Source organism: Phasianus colchicus, chromosome 8 (genome assembly GCF_987193195.1).
Source record: "Phasianus colchicus chromosome 8, bPhaCol1.hap1.1, whole genome shotgun sequence".
Taxonomy (NCBI): Eukaryota; Metazoa; Chordata; class Aves; order Galliformes; family Phasianidae; genus Phasianus; species Phasianus colchicus.
In genome coordinates, this window is record NC_143443.1 from 12,417,661 (window position 1) to 12,425,303 (window position 7,643).

Below are 7,643 nucleotides of genomic sequence, written 5' to 3' on the forward strand. Positions count from 1 at the left end.
AAATATATGTTTTTCTCTCCTTAATGTAAAAGGTATGCTGAAATACTGCCTGCTATGAAGAGAAATCACCTGGAGGAATTGCTGTCAGCAGGCTGATGTCCCTCCTTTCTTATACAAAGGATTTTAACAATCTTGTTATATAGGACTGAAAAAGCAAATGTATGGGCTCTTCTCTGCACTTTCTGCTTTTCTGAATATCTTGCTGTTTTGTTCTGCGGCCTCTTTGGAATTAAGGTTTGTCCTATTTGTGCTCCTGACTGAAATTAATGCTAGATGTGGTGTCAATACCTGTAGGTAATTGTTCTTTTACACGCTCTGCCTTAAAAATAGTTCTTATTTGTTAATGTGACTTGTGCAGAGGGCATGCTCTGCATTTATGAAAGCTAATTAACATTACATTGCAAATATTAACAAAACCACCTTCCATTGTCTCCTAAATTTTCCTGAACTCTTCTTCACACAGTTGAGCAGATGTTAGAGATCAAGGTCAGCTGAGAAACTTCTGATGAAGTATCTGTCTATGGAAAGGTATGTACTGCTAGGATAGGAATTTCAGCCAACAGAGCAAAGTCAATAAGACTTCTGCTCACTAAGTTCCACTTTGTATCTTCCCTTCTATGTGTGAAGTGTTATTGAAGCCTTACTGTGTGCTAAACAAGTTTTTTAGAAACTAGCAATTCTCTGAGGGATTTTGTTAATGACCCCTGCATGTTCCTTTTGCATGGTGAGCTGTCTGCACTATGAGAGGGAAAAAATTTCTCCCTGGCCTTCTAGATTCTTACAGGATGTCTTTCAGCACAATCAGTCAAGCCCATATTTACAGGAAAGAATAAAGTGTCTTTTGCTTGTGGTGATATTCATATGCAATTATTTGGATAAAGGGTTTCCGCATCTGTGAAAAAAATTATAACCTTTATAGAAATGCTCATGTAAATTACAACTGATAACTGAAGAGCTGCCAAGGGGGAAGGACTCTGCTTACCATTGGTCCTACTGAGCAGTCATCCATCTAAGGTAATGAGGAGGGTAAACCTTGGCTACTGAGTTTAAACAAAGTGGCTTTTTACAGGAAACAAGCTGAACTAATCTATGTCATGGTTAAAGGTACTTGAAAGAAAATATAAGATGCAAAAATAACAAACCAGAAGGTTCCAGAAAAGCAATGTTGGCAAAATGTACTATCTGATTTCCAGCGGCTTTATGCTACCAGAAGCTTAGAGATAAATAGTTGTCTGTTCTCAATTCAATAGAGAAGAAAAAGCTCCTTCAACCTCCCACACCAGGAAAGAAAGAAAGGAAAAGAAATCTGGAGCTGCTACAGTTTTTTGTAAAATTAGTTGTTCTCAATTCAGCTATTTATTGGAAATATTAAACTTGAATGTTTTCCTGTGTCTGGTGCAAAAATAAAGTTTAATGTCTAGAGAAAGGAGGGCATTCTAATTGTGTTAGAATGAATTAGAATTAGTTCCTGCTTAATATTCATTTTACCTAATTAACTTCTTACTAACTGTCCTCACCAGAGCTGTTGGCATTAACCCCCTGAATGGGTCAGAAGAGATACGGATAAACTGAAGGCAAATGAGGAGAGCAGATTGCTCATGGTGTGCTGAATGCTTTGGTACGTCTTTGTGCTGTGAATGTACAAGGCTGACAAGCAGAAAGCATGTGAAAAAGGAGTTGTTTGTGTGAATGTCAAATACTAACCTATATTTTAGAGGAATGCTTTGCAATCTTGCTGTTTGATATTGATCAAAAAGCCTTAGAATCAACTGGTTTGGTGCTTTTATTTCCTTCCAGAGCGTAGCAAGCATCTCTCGAAATTGCTTGTAATGTAATCAGAAAGCACTGACCCATAACCTACAAATGTCATGAATAATAGGTTCCAGCTTAGTGAGTCTTGTACTGGAGACAAGCTGGAGTGATAATATATGAATTACTCATTCTTTCTTCTCCATTTTCTTGCTTGTAGATGTGGCAAGGTACTGCAGTTCTTTATGGCTCCAAAGCACTACATGCATCGTATGGACACAGATGTCCTGAGTGTTTCACCTCATTCACCAAACAGGTAAGTGTCCTTCACGAATTCTTGAAAATTAAGTACTCAGAGCAAAAGTTATGAAGTAGCGTTGAATGTTACTTGTGAATACAGAGAAGTTTTCTGTACGCTTCGGAGTTACAGTTCTCATTTGATGGTAAGTTGTCTTGTTAATGTGAGTCACTGGAATAACTTGTACAGTGGAGGTCTACTTTCTGGTGTTTATTTTTCTCCTTGATTTTCACTTTAGTACACTTAAGATTTCAGTGTGACTTCTACAGGGCCAGCGGAGGGAAAGGTACAAGGCATGTTACTTCTATCATAGCTTATCACAAAGTGCTTGCCCTACGATAACATACCACTTCTGTGTGAGATAAATTGTACATTAATTATAGTTAAGGTATGCTCACATGGCTTTGAAGTTACAGAAATATTTTTCATTTTTCACACAAATTTCAAAGATACACGGAGCAACAATGAACTACGGTGCCTCTGGGTTTTTAGAAACCCAGTACCTTTCTGCATACTGAGCCACCTAAGTAATACATTCTGATTCTCTCTCATGTAGAGGAACGTAACTTTGCTAAGGTTAAGTGGGGTAACAGATCCCTTTAGATGAGGGAAAACATACCCTACAAGACTTTGGCATCACGTGCATAACGTGATGATAACGTGTGATTGAATCACGAATACCTACGTATTCATGGTAGGTGTTTGTAGGAATGTTGCACACTCTCTGGCTAGACTTTGGAGAGATCTCTAGCGAATACAGTTGAGGATGGAAAATGGAAAGGACAGAGGGGGTTAAAAGGGGGCTGCCCATCCAAAAGTGACTAGATGCATTTTCTCAAAACAGTCCTGAGCTCTGACTGTATGTTTACCTAGTGACGTGGCATACAACGGTCCAGTTGTTTGAAAAGAGGATCTTTTCATTGGAAGTAACTGGGACTTCTTTCCCCTCTTTTTCCCTCATGCAGCAGGAAGGTTACGCACAGTAGAAAACATCTTCTTCCAGAAGACCTTGAAAAACTGTTGGAATGATGCCACGTCCTATAGAAGCTGTGCTGGTAATTCAAATGTTTTTGATATGTGATTCCTAATCTTAGAAGTTGTGCTTGATTTGCTTTGCTGCGGTGTTCCAGGTAGGAACTGCAGTTCATGAAATTGCGTGAACTACGAATGTGAGTAAGGTGTGTTCATCAGAAAAGGTTCATTTACTGTTTCTTAGCAGAGCAGAGCCGGTCCAACATCTCACCAATCTGTCTGTTGTCTACCTTCCTTCAATTCTTTCAGAAGTACTCTCTGGTTAAAGTGTGGTGCTCCAGAGCAGTAGTCCATGTAAAATTCCACAGAGCAGGGATAATATCCAATTTCTTGTTTCCCTAATATAAAATCACAGAGCTGTAGGGGCTGGAAGGGGCCTCCAGTGAACAAGCCCAGCCCCCTGCAAAGTGGGCATGTTGGTGTGGATCTTTCTATGCCCCTGTTAATGGCTGTTAAAATATGAATGAATTTTTATCAATATTTATAATTTATTATTTTTGTATTTGAAATTTTTTTATTTCTTTTAATTTTTAATATTAATCGTAAATAAATGTAACTTCTGCTGGAGTGAAAGGCAACAGAAACAGCACATCTTTAGTAAATCTTATGACATTACAATGAATCTTTGGATGCTATGAGCTGAGTTTTAAAGTATCCTTCTTCATTAAGGCAAAAGGTACCCACCCAATCTGTTTCTGCTCTGTTGCAGCAGTGTTTGTTTGTTTTTTTTTTTTTCAGGGAAAAATGCAATTAGGTCACTGAACAGTGATTGTTTTCATCACCTTTTCTGCCCAAGTTTAATGTGTTAGAGATGGGGGGTGATGAAGACATAAGATCTTTCAGTTTTGAACTAGCTATATAAAGGGATGTTTTGGTAGTGGGCTTGTGGTGGTTTTTTTTTTTTTTTTTTAGTTTTTGTTGACTTTTGTTATCTAGCTTGAAAGTTTTGCCTTAGTTTTGTCCTTGACTGTGTTGAATTGCTGGTGAATCGTCTGCCTTGTAGCCTTGTTGTACCGAGTGCTCAAAATGGGATGGCCTTTTCAAGTGCACACCTTGCCATGTACTGAGGAGGTGGAGCTTAATTCTTAATCTCTCAAACTCTGTTGGAAATGGGAAGACTTAAATGCCTGGCTCATTCTAAGTTGGGCTTAGTCAGTGGGAGTGTTAACTATGGAATTGATTCTTATCGTGCTGTGTTGTTAGTGTTACATGTGTTTTTTCTGCCAGTGCCTGTAGCTCATTCTTTCCCTGCCTTTTTCAGTGCTTGAGGATATCCTTGGAATGAGAAACACATCTAAGATTCAAGTCCAAGTTCAATGTGGTTGTTGAAAAGCATCAATGTTCAAGCTCCTTGTTTGCATCAGGCTTCTCTTGCTTCAGTTCTGAAAACAACAGATTCCAGCTGCAAGCTTAAGAAGCAGCTGGATATAAGTGATGTGCCCTATAATGTGTTCAAAGCTGCTTGTACTGTAACACTTCTGTTTCAAATAAACTGCTAATTTTTTTTGTTTCAAACTTTTTGATGGTTTATCTGGAAATTGCCCAGTCTATTTATACTGAAGTTTCTGTCCTTGAGGAACTGTAAGGGCTGGGTTCTGTTTTGTCCTGTTTTTCTTCTCATGGTGTAGTGTGCAAGCTTTTCATTTTGTGTGTGTTAAGATATTGCTTGAGAATGTTATTACTGGACTACTTCTGGAGTTCAAACTACCTGTGGAAATAACACATGCTGTAATGCTGCTGTTATACTATAATTATATGCTTTAGATGTTGTAATTTTTCTATTTTACAGTGTGTCTCCCCTAAGGCCAGTGAAATAATGTAACAGAGAACCGCTAGGATATCTGAAGCAGTCTAAAGGTTCTGGATGAGCAGACCAGCTCCTGGAAGTAGGTTTCATGGGAGACCTATTAGACAATAGGTTGAGAAAGCTGCTGGCAGCTGCTAATGTTTGGGAAACGGGCTGTATAATATGTGTGACAGGGTTTAAAGAGCCCAAGGATAGCATTTTGATTATGATAGGGGAGGAAGCTTCATACCTCCAACTACTCAGTATTCCTGTGGGGAGTGTTTTTTGGTTTTTGAAGTGTTTGTCTTCTCTCAGGAAGAGAGGTAGAGCGGTTGGATATGTTTGTAGCATGCCTGCTATTATGTAAAACTATTTTTTTAATGTAAAACTATACATTCTTTTGGAGCAGTTCTGAAGTTACCATGTATTAAGCATTCTTAATCATAATGAATTGTTAGTTTGTAATGCTTTGAAAACTAAGTAAAATCACCTCTGGGACATCACTACTACTGCTTCTACACGTACATGATGGTGCTATGCTGATGCAGCCTATCTGACTAAAGTGAAATAATGCTTTCTTTGTAGTGTTTATAATGCAGGCCTTAATCATACTTCATTTGTAAACCTAATCCTAAAGTAAGGGACAAACAAGTTTGTATTGGTTTGGTTGGCATCTTCTTGAGCAACAGATGAGTTTCTTGTAGAACCAGTATTGCAAATGAGAAACGCTATCCTGGATGTTTTACAGTGTGGTCACTGTGACTGAGGAATCTGTTGAAGACATGGAAGTGGACTGCTGCTGGTGGTGTACTTGCACGTAGGGCTGATCTGTAACAGGAACTCAGTTACTAAAACCTTGGTGAGAAAATCTTGGTGAGAATGCCAATGGCTGTGGTAACTGAAGCATAGTGTAAGAGTATCAAAATGATCAAAACACTTTCAAAAACACTTTCAGTTTTGTTTTAATAACCTATTAAATTTCACTAGCAGATACTGTGGGGGGGGGGGGAAGGAACTTCAAGGCATGTTTTCAGAGGTTAATGTTATTGAAACTTGGGGAAATAATTTCCCTGCTCTTAATCTTCTGTGCAGAAGCTCTTGCACGAGGGACAGTGGATTGAGTTCCCCAAAGTTTTAATGCCAGAGTTAAATGAAAGCCCAGAGATAAGGGTCTGTCACTGCTTCTGAAGTTGCACTTCTGATCCATTCTGTTTTCTAATTAATTGTGCTCTGAGAATACGAGCTTGAAAGTACTGTAACTTAAAATTTTAGTTGAAATAGAAATATCCACTATTGCAGACAGTGTTTGAGACTAATAGGCTTGCTTTTTTTTTTTCCTACCCACTATGGTAAGTTTTTTCAGCAGAGACTTTTAATTAGCTTTTATATTTTACTCCATTGCTGCTGTTCTCTATAGGGCAGCAGTATAAACTGTACAGAACAGGTTATTTCTATCTGTGGTACTAGATCTGCAGAATTCAATGCTATGCTGTGTCAGTGTTGACCTTATTCTCGCTACCTCTTAGTAAATACCTGAGCGGTTGAATCCAAATGTGGAGTTAAATAGCTAAAACCTCTTGGGAATTGATTGTGCTGAATGACCTGGCAAAAGAAAGTCCTGGGCTTGCTGCGTGAAAAATATCTGTTAAAAGAATTTCATCTTGTATCAGTAATGTCACCTTACATGTGTTTCCAAAGTCCTTGTGATAGCATATCTAGCGCTTGTGCATTTAAGCATGAAGGTTTAGATTTCCTGTGATGTCATTGTTAATGATGAATTTCCAGAGTTGTCATGGTTTTTATGTTTTGTTATTGGTATTCCACATCATGACATGATGTAGTGCACTGGGAGTTAAAGTTTTAATGCTCCGCTTCTGTGGATCGTCGTTATTTCTGGTGTAGCTGCCTCTGAAGAGAAAGAGAACTACGTAACCCAGAAGATTGTTTGCTGTTCTGTTTCCATTCTACGTTCAGAGGGAATGACAAAACTGTTCACAGATCACAAGATGTCCTCTTTTTCCCTTTCTGTTTGTCTCTGCAGTGTATGTGCTTCCTAGCTCTCGTCTTCAGCATTTGAGTAAGACCTTTGGTCTTTGGACACAATCTCTCTCATTGTATGTATTGGTCTCAATTCGAATTGTATTATTATGTTGTCATGCATTGTGATATCATATTTAGTAAACTAACTTTCCTCCTCAGCTTGTTGCTGCTGTTTCATTTTTAGGTCTATCTCCCTTTTCTTGCCACTCTTTCCCCTTTCCTGGGGCATGGGTTTGTGGGTCCCGCTGCCCCAGTAGTCGTGGAACTGCCTGTAAACTGTTCAACATGGGTACAAAAAAAAAATGCTTTCATGCACTATGCTCTTGCAGAGATAAACTCTGGAGCAAATATCAGCACTAAGCCCCATGAAAAATAAACTCAACCCTCCAAACCTGAAATATTAATGCCTTGTACTGACTGACAGCAGAAAATGATGGATCCTGGGTAAGGATGAAACAGGATCTCTCTCAAAATCCCTAGATTCCATCATCTCAAATGCCACAGCTCTAAAACACATCTCTGTCTTAAACAGCTACTAGAACTGAAAGTAACACCAAGGATTCAGTAGGTCAGGGAGAATGATAGTAACAGAAGCAGACGCAGTCCACCAGTGTTACTTTAAACAATCACCTTAAAGTCATTTGATTATAGAAATGTAATACAGATGCTTTAGTTAAATTCCAGTTACAGGGTCAGGTCAATTAGACAGGGTCGTGAGTGTGTAAGTGCTTCAATAAG

General features: G+C 38.7%; 1 protein-coding gene across 6 annotated transcripts in view; it reads left to right on the forward strand.

Moving 5' to 3' along the window:
• The window catches only part of NUDT13 (nudix hydrolase 13), a 29,436-nt gene extending 22,156 nt beyond the window's left edge, over positions 1-7,280 (forward strand). For 2 of the 6 annotated variants that reach the window (XR_016468745.1, XR_004168271.2), the window contains 6 exons: positions 33-234; positions 464-528; positions 1,521-1,618; positions 1,970-2,065; positions 3,013-3,102; positions 4,341-7,279. The gene's annotated coding sequence lies outside the window, so the exon portion shown is untranslated. Of the gene's footprint in view, positions 1-32; positions 235-463; positions 529-1,520; positions 1,619-1,969; positions 2,066-3,012; positions 3,103-4,340 lie in introns of all 6 variants that reach the window. The other 4 variants (XR_016468747.1, XR_016468748.1, XR_016468746.1 and 1 more) reach the window with 4 other exon arrangements.
• Positions 7,281-7,643: the final 363 nt, after the last annotated feature.